This window comes from Harpegnathos saltator, unplaced genomic scaffold (assembly GCF_003227715.2).
Source record: "Harpegnathos saltator strain DR-91 unplaced genomic scaffold, Hsal_v8.6 scaffold153, whole genome shotgun sequence".
In the NCBI taxonomy this organism is placed as follows: domain Eukaryota; kingdom Metazoa; phylum Arthropoda; class Insecta; order Hymenoptera; family Formicidae; genus Harpegnathos; species Harpegnathos saltator.
This window is the reverse complement of record NW_020229932.1, coordinates 17288-34574: the sequence shown is the minus strand read 5'-3', so window position 1 is coordinate 34574 and position 17287 is coordinate 17288.

The window sequence follows — 17287 nt, the reverse complement described above, 5'->3', positions numbered from 1 at the left end:
AAAATAATTCCAATTTTACAACACAAATTTTAAAGCAGATTCAATGTAGAATATTTGCAAGGAAACGGGACACAATAGGAAACTGTATTTTGAGAGTTGAAAAAACCGAAAGAAAACATGGAAACTTTGCCAAGGGTCCCCCGACGGCGGGCGCGAAACCGGGGGAGCCGACGAATTCGGGGCGCCCAGTGATTGACTGCAGCTAACAGAGAACACAACTAATCGAGCTTCCAATAATTCGACCGGTAGAAATTAATTTGAATAAAGAAAGCTGCGTGCCTACTGTTTTCAGTTAAGTTTAAACGGAAATAATTATTTTGAAAACTTTTATGTTGGATACGGGATCGGGAACCCAACCTTATTAAAGAAGCTCGCATTTCAGGAACTCCAGACTTAGATTCAAACGCATATATTAAAATTAAACGGAATCAATAATTCACCCGTGCAACACTATCGGAAAATTACCAAGATAATTTTGGGAATTCCTGTCGACTTTCATGTAATTTCTCGATGATTTTCCTATTCAATCTTGGGGATATTAGGCAACGACTTTTTTCAACAAACTAAAGCTAAAATTGATTATTCAAAAGGTCACTTAGAAGTCTTAACTACTAAAATTCCTTTTTATTCACAAGAATCTGTAATAATTCCTGCGCACTCTAAAGCATTGTTTTTCGTGCGCATTGGAAATCCGCATATTAAGAGGGATATTTACCCAAGATAACTATAGGAAAAGGTGTAGAAGTAGAATCAACCGACTTAATATAAAAATATGGACGGTAAGGCTTACACTAACGTAATTAATTCTTTTGGATACTGAGATAGAAATATTTAATACCAACTATCAATTATACGACCCGCGATTTTAAAGATAACGAGAAGGATAACGATATTAAAGATGGAAATATTGAGAATAATAGAGATAACGAAAAAAGCCTAAAGATAAAGGGGAAACATATTCTTGACCGCGAAGAAAGAGAACCACGAAATGCGGCATCATGCGACGGCCAAGGTACACTTAATTATATACATATTAACTCACCGGAGGAAAATCCGCAACCCCTGTCGAATCAAGAAATGTTGAAAAAAAAATTTTGAAAAGGGGAATCAGTCTCAACTTCCCCTAGTGACGAAAATTCAGAATAAAAAGCAAGGAGCGACCTTCTATGCTCCTATTAAACAAAAAGAAAAAATTAATCAACAAAAAATGTTCGAATCGACTCTTCTTGTAGGATTAGGCAAAAGCTTAGATAAGATTTCAAGGGAAAATTCCCAATTCTCCTATCCAAACCACGATCCTCCCGACCAAGGGGACAATTTCCAGATTCTCGTCCAAGGGAGAAAGTGGGTAACCAGGAGGAAAAATCTCTTGAACTATATAATAACTCTAAGGAAAATATTCTAAAAACTAATGAAAGTATATACAGGGTGTCCCATTTTAATCCGGCCGGCTGAATAAAATTCGAGGATGATATTTTCCAGAAAAAAATGTCAGACAAATGTTGCTCAGTTCTAAGGGGGACATTCGATGCCATCAACAATTTTGACCTCGGGGAAGGTTCAAGGTCATTCAAGGTCAACTTTTTTTTCTTAAATGGAACCCTATTTTTCACATCAGCAATAGATTCTACGTAAAAAAAATGAAACTTTTGCCTGAAGCATTTTTTTTCATAACGCAAACTAATTTCACTTATTCAGCCTCCAAAATTGAAATTTTCAGATTTTCTGAATTTTTTACTCGAGAATGGTGGGGTTTGGGGGGAAATTGAAAAAGACAAAAAGTTCTTGGAATGCTGCAAGGAATTCACTCGAATTTTCGCATAGTTGATCATGTACCTTTTTCGAGGTACCTCCTGACAGGTAGAACATTGGCGGAAAAAAGTGCACGATCAACTATGCGAAAATTCGAGTGAATTCCTTGCAGCATTCCAAGAACTTTTTATCTTCTGCAGTTTCCCCCCAAATCCCAACATTCTCGAGTAAAAAATTCAGAAAGTTTGAAAATTTCAATTTTGGAGGCTGAATAAGTGAAATTAGTTTGCGTTATAAAAAAAAATGCTTCAGACAAAAGTTTCATTTTTTTTTACGTAGAATCGACTGCCGATGTGAAAAATAGGGGTTCCTATTTAAGAAAAAAAAGTTGACCTTGAATGACCTTGAACCCTTCATCCGAGGTCAAAATTGTTGATGGCATCGAATGTCCCCCTTAGAACTGAGCAACATTTGTCTGACATCTTTTTCTGAAAAATATCCTCGAATTTTATTCAGTCAGCCGGATTAAAATGGGACACCCTGTATATTATCGAAGAAGAGTCACACGATAAAATACAATCGCATTATCCAGAATATAATTTCTCAAATGTAACTGAAAAGATATGTACAAAATTTAATGAAACTCAAGAGGGAGTATTTAAGGCTTCCTATGAAAATGTTAAAACTCCAAAAATTAAAAAATGCAATGAGAATTATACAGATAGAAATGAAAATATTATAAATGATACTAACTGTGTACCAGTAATTGATTTTTCAATTTTCCCTCGTAACCAGGAAACTTTACAATCTTCCGACCAAAATAATGCAATTGAATTTAAATGTAATCACACTTCTAATAACAGTACGACAGTTCTAGCTCTCCCAGCCTCAATCACAAATGCTGGTAAGCCTGCAGCAGCCGATTTCTTGACGAATGGATGAAACATTGACACGACTCAACGATCCGACGGAACAAAACAACAGTGCGATATAGACACTGCGACTTATCTCAATAACAATTTCATTAATTCAAAGTTGCATACAAACGTTCTCCAAATAAATTCAACCGACAACTATGATGACGAACGATTAGACAGACTATTTGACCTAATGGATTTTAACCATTTAAATAAAAACGAAATTAGTAGCATAGTTGCATTAATACAATCTCATCAAGATTGTTTCTATTTGCCTAGAGAACAACTGACTTCGACGCACGTACTGCAACATCGCATACCGACTATAGACGAATATCCAATTAATACAAAACAATATAGATTTCCTCAAATTCACAAACAAGAAATTGATAAACAAGTACAAGAACTATTAGCCAATAGTATTATTCGGCCTTCTCAATCGCCGTATAATACTCCAATTTTGATTATACCCAGGCAGATCAATTGAGCAATAAGCGATGGCGTATGTTATTGGATTTTCGTTTATTAAATGATAAAACTATTGGAGACGCTTATCCGTTACCTAATATAATCGACATCCTAGATCAACTCGGTGGAGCTCAATATTTTTCTGTATTTGATTTAGCTTCAGGATTCCATCAAATTGAAATGGATCCTCGCGATAGACATAAAACCGCGTTTATCACACCTTTTGGACATTATGAGTTTAATCGTATGCCTTTCGGTTTAAAAAATGCTCCTGCAACTTTTCAACGATTAATGGACATCGTTTTATCGGTAATATAAAGACAGGAAGCATTTGTTTATTTGGATGATATTGTAGTATACGCATCATCTCTCGAAGAACACCACATGAATTCGAAAAATTAATGCAACGTCTCAAAGAAACTAATTTAAAATTACACCCGATAAATACAACCCGATAAATGTCAATTTTTACGCAGAGAAATCAATTATTTAGGTCATGTGATTAGCAATGGAGGAGTGAAACCGGATCCTAAAAAACTAGAAGCTGTACACGAATTTCCAATACCAAAACACCAAAAAATATTAAACAATTTTTGGGATTAGCGGGGTATTACAGGAGATTTATTCCTGAATTTTCTAAATTATCAAGACCTTTAACACAACTATTAAAAAAGGAAATACCTTTCCAATGGGGATTAGAACAGCAACAATCATTCACAATACTAAAGAACGAATTATGTAAGGAACCTGTGCTGCAATACCCCGATTTCCCAAAATCATTTATTTTAACAACCGACGCATCCGGTTATGCCATAGGCGGAATTCTATCTCAAGGAGTTATTAATAAGGATCGACCTATAGCTTACGCATCTCGTACCCTGAGTGAGAATGAAATAAAATATGATACTTACGAAAAGGAAGTTTTAGCAATAATATATTGTGTTAAGCATTTTAGACCGTATTTATACGGAAGAAAATTTACTCTTGTAACAGATCATAAACCTCTAATGTGGTTTAAGAACGCTCAGGATGCGAACATGCGAATACTTCGATGGAGATTGAAATTATCTGAGTATGATTATGATGTAGTTTATAAGGCCGGGAAAACTAATGTAAATGCGGATGCATTGTCACGAAATCCTATTGACTCACCTTCAAAGGATTGCAAGATGATAAATACAAGAAGCAAATTAAATCCAAATAATCCAAGGGATGCAGAAATTATCCAACGCCTTCTTGAAGAAAACAGCGACACTGAAGAATCACACGAAGAAGACGGTCACGAAGGACATCTCACAAATGATCACCCACATATTGAGGAATCAACCGAGGAGAACGTTCGCGACACGCATCCTTCCGACGACCGCGCACTGACTGTGGAATCTCTCGAGAATATTTCGCCACTGACCGACGGAGAAACAATGGAATTACCAAAAACACAAACAGTGGAGGCCTTGGTCCATATGCCTGGACCTACGAATACTGAATGCAGGGATTCTGCACAGGGACCTACCGAAGCCTCTCGGGCTATTAGGACCCGAAGTCGAGCGAAACGGCTGACCCAAACAGCTGAACCATATAAAGAGGTCGTAAAACCGAAGAAACGAAACCTACCGCCGAAACGTTTACCTGAGGACACGGACGAAGAAGACAATGACTGCGAACCACTTGCAACAATTAATACGAAATCACAAAGCAAAGAAAGCAATTTAATAGACTCCAGAGATTTATATTTCCTATGCAAAGATAATTTGCTATATTTTACAGATATTTCAGGGAATCCTGTGGATGATGGAGGAAATAAATTATTCGAAAGACAAGAAATGCCGAAAGTTACAAATCTATCAATAAGCATCGCAAAATTTATAAAAAGAAACAAGAGGTATCACATTATACTACCGATTAGCGAAGATCAGAAGGAAAGTCCAACTATGACATTAAAAAATATAACAGAAGTAATAATCAATTTGCGACAGACTGCTGAGAGCATGAATCTCGCAAGTATAAATGTAGCCAAGAGCGAATATATTCTGAATGTACCATAGAACGATATCAAAACTAAATTTCAGACAGGATTATTGGATTCAGCCATACGAATAATTATTTGCAAAGGCTTGATCAAATATCCACCAAGAGATATACGCGAAGCAATACTTCAGGGAATGCATTGCACTCCAGTAGGAGGTCACAGAGGAGTAACTAAAACATACAACAGAATTCGTCAGAATTATTATTGGGAAAATCTGAAATCAGATGTCCGACGTCATATTCGACAATGTCTGCAATGTCAGTTAAAGAAATTGGTCCGAGTAAAAACTAAACAACTATGGTAATAACGGATACTCCAGGATGGACATTCGATAAAATTGCCATGGATATAGTAGGACCATTACCACGTACTAAAAATGGTAACGAATATATTCTCACAATGCAAGATCAACTAAGTAAATTCAGCTTAGCCGTACCATTACCGGATCAAACTGCTGCAACAATAGCCAATAAATTTGTGAAGAGATTTATCGCTATTTTTGGATCACCTAAAGCTGTGCTCACCGACCAAGGAAGAAATTTCATCAGCGATCTAATAAGAAAAGTAGCAAAATACTACAGAATACGGAGGTTTCGTACAACTGCCTTCCATCCACAATCAAATGGTTCCTTGGAAAGATCTCACCACGCACTAGGAGAATATTTGAAACAATACGCAACCAATGAAAAGAAATGGGATGAATGGGTAGACTTAGCGATACAAAATTACATTACTTGCATACATGAAGGCACTAAACATACACCATACGAATTAGTTTTCAGTAGACCCGCGAGAATGCCGTCAAACGACCATTACTCGAAGACGACAAAATAAAAACATATGATGATTACTTGATACAACTATTTACTCGATTACATAAAATGCAATTACAAGCAAATGACAATTTGACTGGCGCTAAAGTAAAATCTAAGGGCTATTACGATAAAAAAATCAACCCTCAGACTTTTAAACCGGGAGATTATGTCTTCTTATTAAAGGGACCTAATCCCGGAAAATTCGGAGATCAATACACTGGGCCACACGAAGTATTAGAAATAATAAATAGAAATAATGTCAGAATCAAATTGCAAAAGAACAGCCGTATCGTTCATCCTAATAGACTTCGGATATCTTACATCATTCCAGTAAACAAGAATAAAGTTTAATGATTAGAATAATCATAATTTCAGATGCATCGTGGGATCATTCTGCTTATTCTCACCTTACATCTTCCCGTTATCAAGGGAATAATCGGATATGATTGCGGTTCAGCTTCATCCGACATAACCACCGTATCGCTTCTCACTATCGACATACCGCCACAGAAGGTCAACTCCACCAAATTAAAATTGCAATTATTGCAAGCCAACGATTTCCATTCTGTAATGGTAAGACAATGCAAGGTGGAAATAGATCGTATTGTAAGAAGATGTGGAATGCACTCTCATACTATGGACGTAGCAAATGGCAAATACGCATATATTCAGGAAACGTCTCGTCAAGAATGCTTACGTATGCACTGGCATAGCACAGCTAGACTAGGAACCACATATATATCAGGATTAAAAATTAATCAAACTATAAGTAGGCCTGTAACTTTGGCGGGAAAAGTTGAAAATGACGGTACATGTTATGGAAGCGCTTTCACCGACGATTATGGAAGCTGGACAAGCGTTGTAGTATTAGCGAATGTAAAGATTACATTACAAGAATACAGTGCAACGGTAAAACTTAACGCCAATCAAGTGGTGCTCAGATCAGGGGTTTATTGCGAATTAAAAGCCGCACACTGCGTCGATATCGAAGGAGGAAATACTTATTGGGACACCATACCAGATGATTCATGCAAAGGGAGCTTATGGAGTTATGGAGTTTTATTCGACGGATACGCTATCAAAATGCAAGACAGCACTGACGCCGGATCCCAAACGGTATATTCTATTACTACACAGGATACTACCTTCGCTCTAGCAAGTAGAGGCGAGGTAAAGGCCTGCGGTTATCCCTTAGTAAAAACGGAGCACCCGAAACTGTTTATCTTTGAAACCTTCACTGACCTGAGTATCTTCAAAAAGATATACAACCCGGCAAACACAGACATCTTTACATATATGAACTCCAAATTCGTGTATGTAGAAAAACATTTCCGAGCACAATTAAATCAGCTTTACAGGAATATGTTATATCAGCAATGCTATCTCAAGCAGAAAATGCTACAGAACGCACTGGCGATAGCAACTCAATCTCCAGATATATTTGCATATCATTTCATGAAAGCATCAGGTTATACTTCGATATTAGCCGGAGAAGTAATACACATCATTAAATGTGTACCAGTGGAAATTCAAGTAGCTCGAACGCCCAACTGCTATACTCAACTTCCGGTAATAAGAGAAAATGAAACATATTATTTAGCACCACAAACTCACTTACTGCTTCGCCAAGGAACACAGGTCAACTGCAACCCCTTAGCACTTGGGATGTACCAATTAGGAGAAGATTGGTACAAAATGGTGCCAAATCCGATAAAATCCATTCCGCCAACAACTTTGAAACCTATGACTAAACCAGAATGGAAATACACCAGTCCTGGAACACTGGCCACCAGCGGCATTTACAGCCAATCGGATCTTGACGAATTCAAAGATCATATCTTATTCCCAGCAGAACGACCTGCCGTTCTCAATACAATGGCTCGAGCAATGATGGGCCACAGCGCTACGATCCACGGAGGATCATTTACAAACCTTTTGGACGAAGCTTCATTAGAACTAGGTTCTTCAACTTGGGAAAAAATCTGGGGACGATTTTTAATTTTTGGCAACATTAGTGCTGGAATAATGGGAATCTTTCTTATTTTCCAGTTTATTAAACTATTACTGGACACCATTTTATATGGTTTCGCACTACACTCAATATATGGGTGTTCCTGTTATTTAATAGGAGCTCTCTAGGACTCTCTCACACAATTATTAATTCTAATCGGTGGAAGGAAGACCATAAAACTGAAGTAGCTATTGAATTACAAACTGTCAAAGTGGGACCAACCCATCCCCCCATAATCACCGAACCTTCTAGTTCTACCAATCGAACGGAATACCAACGACTTTATCCACTCTCTCCACAAAAGGACAATACTCCATATACCTTCGAACTCAAATCCTAAACTTCTTCATACAAAAAAAATATATATATATATTTGCATTTATTTTAGGAATGAATATCACACATATCAACATTAACTTACTCACTCGAAACCCTCTACCCGTGCAAATCATCCGAGTGGAATCTCCCACATTATTTTGGGTACAACTTAAGTACAACAAAACAACGCTCCTGGAGTTACAAGAAGACCTGGAGTGGATATTAAAAAGAAGACCGAATGGGTACATCCTGCTACCTCATGCGATCATTCCAGGAAGAATAGTAGCAGTACGTAACCTCGACCAATGGTGTCGAGGTACAGTAACAGCAACAAGAAAAGGAGTCGCCTTCATACGATTGGGCGACTGGGGAAAATGTGTTGTAAAAGCGTTTACTGATATATATCAACTACCGGACCAGCTACCTGATGCCGTGGCAAACCATTTCCTGCAGCTTATATAATATAAAACCTGCAGGACCATCCTTAACATGGTCAACAAAGGCTAAGCAATTAACCAAACTTTTGGCGGAAGGCGAGGAAGGATGGATGAAGATCCGAAGGACTGTATCCTCACAATCCGCGGAAGTCGAAATGCAGATGTCTCGTCCTAATCGACTAAGCTATAGTTCCTTAAGAACAGAATTAATTAATCTAGGCTAAGCTGAACCCATTACAAGCGAATACTAATAATCAGAATACATAAGTACATATATATTATATCTTCTTATACTCCAATATATATATTTTTTTTCTCTTCTCACATACTTATACCTTTTTACTTTTATATATATTGTATCTCTATATATTTTATGTTCTTATACCTTCATATACATATATATCGTATTTTATTTTGTACTTTTCTATATATATATATATATAAAAGAAAGAGGAGAAAAAGAGTAAGGAAAGATAAATAATTATAATAATAAATTTCCTTTTTCCCTTTATAATATTCTATTTCATAAAATACTATTTCAATGGTATTTTCTTTTTATTTAAAAAAAAAAGTATTTATATATATAAAACAAACAAAAATATATATAATAAAAAAGGAGAGAAAAGGAAAATATTTTATAACAATTTATAATTTCAATATCATTCCCTTTTCTCTCTATTATTATTATTATTATTATTATATATATATAGAAGGACGAAAAAAGGAAGGAAGGGGTTTTGGTGGTCGCCTTCTCTTTCCTCCTTCTAAACAAACACGAATTATTATAATTAAGCCCTTTCTAATTATATTTACCAGATGATTTGCGAATAATTGCGTCAATCTCCTCGAAGTATTTTTCCCAGATTATTTTATAGCATATTTAAGCAGACAACCTAGCAGGTTCTAACCGCAAAAAGGGATAACCATACTGCAGCCCGAAACACGAACTACCTAATTAAAAAGGAAAGAGGATCCGAAGCCTGCCACCTTGCGCTGCCTGGCAATAAAACAACAAACCTGTGAAAACTCAAGAACCATATCAGCTACAAATGAGTATTTTAATTGCGAAATCAAATCGACTATATTACAATCTACACTAAATTACACACAATTAATACGATTTTGACAATACACTACGTAGGCAAATGTTGGCGGCCCCAACATTTGTCTAAGGCAGGGGGTGTTACGTCTTGCAGATTTAACTAACAAAATTGTCTTTTCCTCTCGCGGATTTATATTCTCCTAATATAACTATAATAGGAATATATACATATATAAATATAAATTAGGAAACAGACCCATCTGGCGAACAGCCGTTGCGCCAAATGAAAGGCGATTCGGGAAAATTCCATAACAGGAAACAGTGCCCTGTTGTAAAAATCTACGTCTTCGTTTAAAGTTTATATCTGGGTAGTGTTCGCCAAGTGTGTCCGTCGTCCTAGCTATAAAAATTTGAAACTCCGCGCTAACAAACCTTCAGTGAAACAAAGCAACTCAGAGTATTCCTGTTCTAAAACTTGAAACTTACATCTTCCCAATCCAAAACCATATGTGCCCTATCAGTCAACCAACAAAGCCTACTTCACCGATGGTTATAAACTCTTATCTCAACAATTGATTTACGGCATTTTGATTTTTTCCAGCCAGCCACTTGTATACATTTCTCTATCTCAAGAATCCACCACCTCCACGCTTATCGCGCCTAATCCATTCAGCCAATCATATCATATCCACCTAAAACTAAGAGACACCCACGCTCCACCCTTTAGCCCTTCCATATTTATATCTCCAAAAACTAACCGTCTCCTCCCATGATGTCTTTTAACTTCATCCTTAATTTCTAATGGCTGAGACTTTTTCCCACTAAGACCAATTCACCCCTTCCTCAAAAGCCATCTCTATACCCACCCTGATAGCTTCTGCCTCCGATCATTTATATAAAAACCGCGGTAATCCGCCTCCGCAACACTATTCAGAAAGACAGAAGAACAAACGAAAACAAAAAAGTCTTAGTCAGATTCGGAATCAGGTCTAAACTCAATTCAAAGACTCAAGTGTGGCAAGTGCACAATGTTCCACGAATACTATCCTTAGTGGGGTCTCGCCAATCTTCCAAAAAAAAAAAAAGAGAGAAGCAGCTGCCAGCTGGGAGTGGACAACCCGAAATTTGGACCCCACGCAGATAATTTCTTTCCTTGCGTGAATCAGCAGTAAGTAGTTTTATTTACTATTCTACTCTCATTACCTCCATTCTTACTAATTCCACCCTTGTGGAACTACGGTTTTAGTGGGCCATTACTATCATTCGCTAGTAACCATCCATCGGGTCCTCCACCTCTTTGATAAAATAACAGACCCATATAATTTTGACCAACAATTGCAATATATCAGAAACATAATCAGCATCGGATTAGACATAGATTTCCATCCAGACCCGACAATCCAATCTTCTTTCTTATTTTCTCAATATCCCCTGATACTCCTACCTCTTCTTTCCCACGTGCATCTACTCCTTCCACCCCTCCAATATCTTATTCTCCTATCTCTTTTTCCGAACTATCCACTCCTTTAAATTCGCCATACCACTCCCGTTCCCCTTCACCTGATTAACTTCTTATTCCTATTCTTTCTCTTTCCATTCCTTCTTCTATCCCACACACACATACACACACATATATACACACACCATTATTCAATTAAATTGTTATAAACCGCGCCGTAATACCATTTTATTGTTATATTTTAAGCCGCGCCACATATCATTTTGTTATCTTACTCCTTTTAATAAATCTGTTTATATTTCATTCTTTTTTTCCAATTGATTTCAAAATCACACCCACCCTTCCAACAGTCAACTCATGGTCCTATCCCCGGTAAAGGGATTCGTGTCCCTGACCGAAAAACGGACCGCTCGTCGTACGTCGGTACCCGAGTAAAGGGACCCGTTGGGTCCCTGACCCGTTCACTGACACGCGTGCATGAACGAGGTTCGCCTTATTCGCGAACGAAAAGGTTGCGTTCCTCCTCTAGGACGTGACACCTTCGGACGTAATACCTTCGAATAAAAAAAATTCATAAGTTATAAGTTTAGGCGATTGCATCTCGATATTTGCAGAATTTGATACGTCAAAACCGACTCTATTGATCAAACACCAGGGCACAACGTGATTAAATTGGCACAATAGATTCTCTAGAAGTTCTTGACAATGTTCCCGATTAGACGATGTAGAGATCGCACTCACTTGCTGCAAGACATCCTCGTGGCACGCGCGTCGACATTTGTCCAGGTGTGTTTCGATGTAAGCCTCGGACTCTGCATTCGGACACTTGACGATCACTGCTTCACTCAACATTCCCCAAGAACGAGCGTTGTTATGCGATGAGATGATAACCATATCTTCTGCGGGTCCGTTGAGAAAAAGGTCACTTGCTTCCGCCACTTGTGGCATGTCTATAATATTTTGCACACTGAACTCACATTCGAAATTTTCATTGGATGTAATACCTAATTGCTTCATCCAACTTGTCGTACTGATGTCCAAATTAATGTAGTTCATATTATCGCACACTTGTGGAAGTTGTGCCGATTGCAACTGCAATGACGGATACGGGTACTCTGGTACAGATGTTATTGAGTACAGCACTTGCTCTGGTCATCCTTGTGGAGGCGGTGTTCTGTACGTAAAATTAGGCGACGCGAACTGTTCGACTGACAATGATACCTCGGCTAACGATGAAAATGACGCCAATGGTATTTCAGCCTCTTTATTCTGCGAAGCGATCCGAAATCCGTGCGCGTAGCGCTTCAGCAAAATAGATATGTTATCAGTCAACACATCATTTGAGCATGCGGCAGACTTCGATTCGATAGAGTCGAGCATATCGTCAGAGCTAACGTCATTCTGCTAGTCACTGTTTGGCGTCACCGCTTCAATAGCGACTTCTTGAATCGACGCATCCACATTGGTAATATTTTCAAATTTATCTAAATTGTCAATCGTATCGACCCCCACGGTAGTCACTGATGTGATTTTTTCCACCACTGTTACATTATTTTCTGTTTTATTTTCAGAAAACACGAAATTGCCATCATGTTCCCGATAACATATCTTTTCTGGATGTTGTATATTCATGATGCTTGGCAGATTGCAGTTCGCTTGTTCTTGCGGCGCTTTGTTTTTGATTGAGGTTGGAACTGTTTTGTGGTCAAAAGTAACAAGTTTCAATTTCACTTGTCACGGGAGCGCCTACTTTCTTGGCCGCTTCGACGAACCTAACCATTTAATGTAACAAGTGTTGTATCATTGTGCATTTTAATATGCTTCAAGTTGGAACTGAAGTCATTTACTATTTTGCACACGTTGCAATCGTGAATCTCCATTGATATTTCACGAAAATCGTCGAAGTCTTCTTGCAAGAAATGTGTTAACATTTCATAGCAAATATTAAGTTTATTATTTAACTCACTCAATTGTTCACATATGCGCTTGTACGCTCGTTGCACATAATCGCCGTGATGTTCGCGTATCCATCGGGCCCTGGCTGATACGTCTGTTTTATCGAAGACGTTACTGTGTCCTTCGCACATTGAACATGTAACGGCACCAACAATTTTTTTTCGGCGTTGCACGGGAACAAACATTTTTTATAACAAATTATTAAACAGTCTGTCAGACTAAAATTAAAGTGTTAGACTGACACGTACGCGCAACTCGTATTCGAGACTCGCGATTGCTGTCTTGTTTCGAAGTGACCTGAATTTTTCGAGAGAACATTTGGATGTGACCGAATTTCACCCTTGTGCACGTATTTAAACTGAAAGACGATACGTTTCGCTCGGATCTTCAAATTACTTTTCAGGTCATTTCAAGCGATCCGCTCAGTGTTAGGTTAGGTTAGGTTAGGTTAAGATTAGATTAGGAGATACCTAAACCCTAAGCTTTTACAACGGCCAATGTGAAATCTTGACTGAAACGCCTCAACTTGATAGCATCTGTTCGGCGCGACAATGTGACGCTTAGGCGATCACATTTTATCTCTTTCTAAAAAAGGGTGCCGTGTTATCATGTAGCTATAAGAAGAAGCTCGACATCGCCGAACAGTTATTGCTAAATTGCCGATATTTTTCATTGCGTCTGTCACCCAAAGAATAGAGGGAGCAGTGCGGTCAACGGCAGCATGGCATCAACGACACCGCGTCATCGTTTCGTCACAGCGAGCGACAACAACGTTTGCCGTCACAACAGCGAAGAGGACGAAACAAGGCCGTCGCCGACGATGATACAAGGCAATGTGCAGCGAGAATTTACATCGAGCGTACAGTTAGGGCAGCCTATATATATGCAATTTGATTCTTTCGAACAACGATTGGCCACTTTTGATCAATGGTTACGCAACGCATTGACGTCGCGACGGCATCATCGAGATTTAGCGTGGATCGGTTTCTTTTACACAGGTATCCCCGATTTGATGATGTGCTACATGTGCGGACTCGTATTGAAAAATTGGCGTAGTAGTGACGATGTGACCATAACGAATGACACATTTGATCCGTGGAGGGAACATTTGTACTGGAGTCGAGAATGTTCCTGGGCCAAAGTTGTATCCCGCGTTCATTTTCTCAACGAAGGTACTGCTGAGCCCGAATCAGAGAAAGCTGCTTCTCCGACTCCGGCACCGAGAAGACCGATCAGATTCGATCATGGTGATGATGGTGGTGATGATGGTGGTGATGATATCAATGACATTCTTGGCACGGAGAAGAACGAGTGTACCAGCGTAGGCGAGAGCGTTCCAACGTGGACGAGGACGAATGCCTCAATATGCGGCGATCTGTTGCATACGATCATCGGCGACGACAATGCGACTTCGATGAGCACGTAGTTGATCGAATGTTAATGGGTTACATACCGGCGGCTACTCGTTCGATTGGCACAAATGACACTCTTGGCGTTACAGCTCTTTCGGATCGTTTGAACGATCTGCTTCTAGCCACGCAGCGCGACGTAAAAGAGTATACGAAATTGATCGAAAGCTTTGAACGCATGTCTTGCAACACTTAAAATTCAGTTGTGCAAGTAGAAAATCTCTCTAACCGAGCTACTCTATTGTTGAATGCTACGTCATACGGACCATGCCGTGATTCGTGAAAATTTATTTTTAGTAATCGAACGAACAGAGTCAGTCAGGCAGTCGTAGAAATGTGAACGAATCTTTGACAGCGATGCGCTGACGCCGTCGACACCGACATTTCGATCTCAGCAGAAACTCAAAGAGTGTAAACATGAGTGTATCATATGTTACGAATATGAACGAAACGTTCTGTTTTTACCTTGCCACCATACGTTATCGTGTACGTACTGTAGCGAAAATCTAACTGAATGTCCTGTTTGTAGAGCGATTATACTCTTCGCAATTCAAATTCGATATTAAAACACATTATCGAACATATGAAATGAATACGTCGCAATATTAGCGAACGTAATGCCACATAGTGGGGAGAGGGGAGGGATGTGGATGAAGAGGGGGTGAGTGGCTCAATAAAAACGCCAAGATCGCTGAACGAAGAATTTATTCGTGCAGCAATGAATTCGTCGAAGAGTTCGAGCAGCGACAGCGATTGGGACGAATTGTTCGTGACGTTTGACGGAACGAGATTTGATCTCGTGATTACATCGCGCGCAATGCTACGCAGTGAGGTGTTCGATAGAAACACCAAGACCTCTGGAAGTTCGTCAGACAGTTCGAGCAGCGACACCGAAGAAGATGATTTGTTCGAATATGAAATAGAGCCAGACTTTGTCCTCGCTACACCTCGTGTTCCATGGTTTGAATGGTGTGCCTTGGATGGATCGTCGAGTATCCATCGTTCGTTATATTGTGGTCGAGCGATCACGTGTAGTCGAGTGCGCGTGCTGCGTCGAAACTACTTCAACCGTAGACATCGATTTCGTACTAAATCGTCAACGGAATCGTTCGAGTTGGAACGACCGGTGATTCCGCACACCGAACCATTGTTGCAAGACACGTTGATAGCCGAAGCAATATCGCACGCGCTTGACACTGCTCGCATATTTTATAAAACTCAGCTGTATAACGTCAACAATACGAGGCTACCTAAACTGTCATTGGTTGCAATTGCTCGAACGATTCGATCGCAAAATTTATACGCGAATCTTCAGCCGCTATGAGGACTATACTGGCTAATAGCACAAGCCGACAAAATTTTACGAAACTCCAGACCAGACTATACTTTCCCGAAGGTTTTCGGTCCGCTAAATCCGAATCCGGCAGCGGAATTGCTCCATCACATCAGGTTTTCGAGATATCCTAATCTGAAAGTGCAAAAACACAGTTTTTCGCTATATTCGGGGTTATATTACAACGTGAATTAATTTTTCTCTACAAAACTCGTTACAGTATCTGAAAGTACTACTCTTCGCCTTCAAAATGCATTTTGAATTTTTCATATATCTTATTTCTTCTCGGAGATATCGTCTGTTGAAATTTTTTAGTTTGGCGTTTTCGTTACTACCTTACAAAAAAATGAAGTTAATCCGGCAGATGAAAGTTGTGTAATTATATGTTTTTTGGAACGCTGAATCCGAATTCGTTGTCGGTTCAACCCCATGACCATCAGGTCATGGTTTGTCCCTAATCTCAAAAAAGATTTTCGAATTCGCCTTTTTTTTTAGATTTTCGCTACAGTACGTACACGATAACGTATGGTGGTAAGGTAAAAACAGAACGTTTCGTTCATATTCGTAAAATAAAACGGACGATATCTCCGAGAAGAAATAAGATATATGAAAAATTCAAAATGCATTTTGAAGGCGAAGAGTAGTACTTTCAGATACTGTAACGAGTTTTGTAGAGAAAAATTAGTTCACGTTGTAATATAAGCCCGAATATAGCGAAAAACAGTGTTTTTTGCACTTTCAGATTAGAATATCTCGAAAACCTGATGTGATGGAGCAATTCCGCTGCAGGATTCGGATTCAGCGGACCGAAAACCTACGGGAAAGTATAGTCTTGTCTCAGGGTTTTAAAAATGTTGGCCTGTGTAGTCAATTAAACGATCGAAAACTGCTGGTTCATTGCCTGATCCTGATATTACGTACATATACGAAAGAAATGGACGATGCGCTATATCGTTATAAAGAGGATAAATTATTGATGACGCTAAACGTTATCGAAGGAAGTATTTCGGAAATGACTCGACCTGATTCCCAGTACAAGCAGCAACAGAACATCGACAAACGACGGGAAACGGCGTACCGTGGTTTACTCTTTGTGAGCGACGAGAGAAGTATGACTGTTTGGCGAACTGTCAGCGATCGTGACTTTATACGACTAATATTGCCCGAATTGCTAAAATTACCGCAACTCAGCATAAATTCATTCGAGGATGCATATGAATACAACTGTAGCGCACTGTTTGTGCGATTATTGTACGATCGTTTTTGTCATGGATTTGACAATAATAGTGATATTTCGAGAAAAGAAATTCATTTCGCTTTGATCAATGCGTTCGAATACTG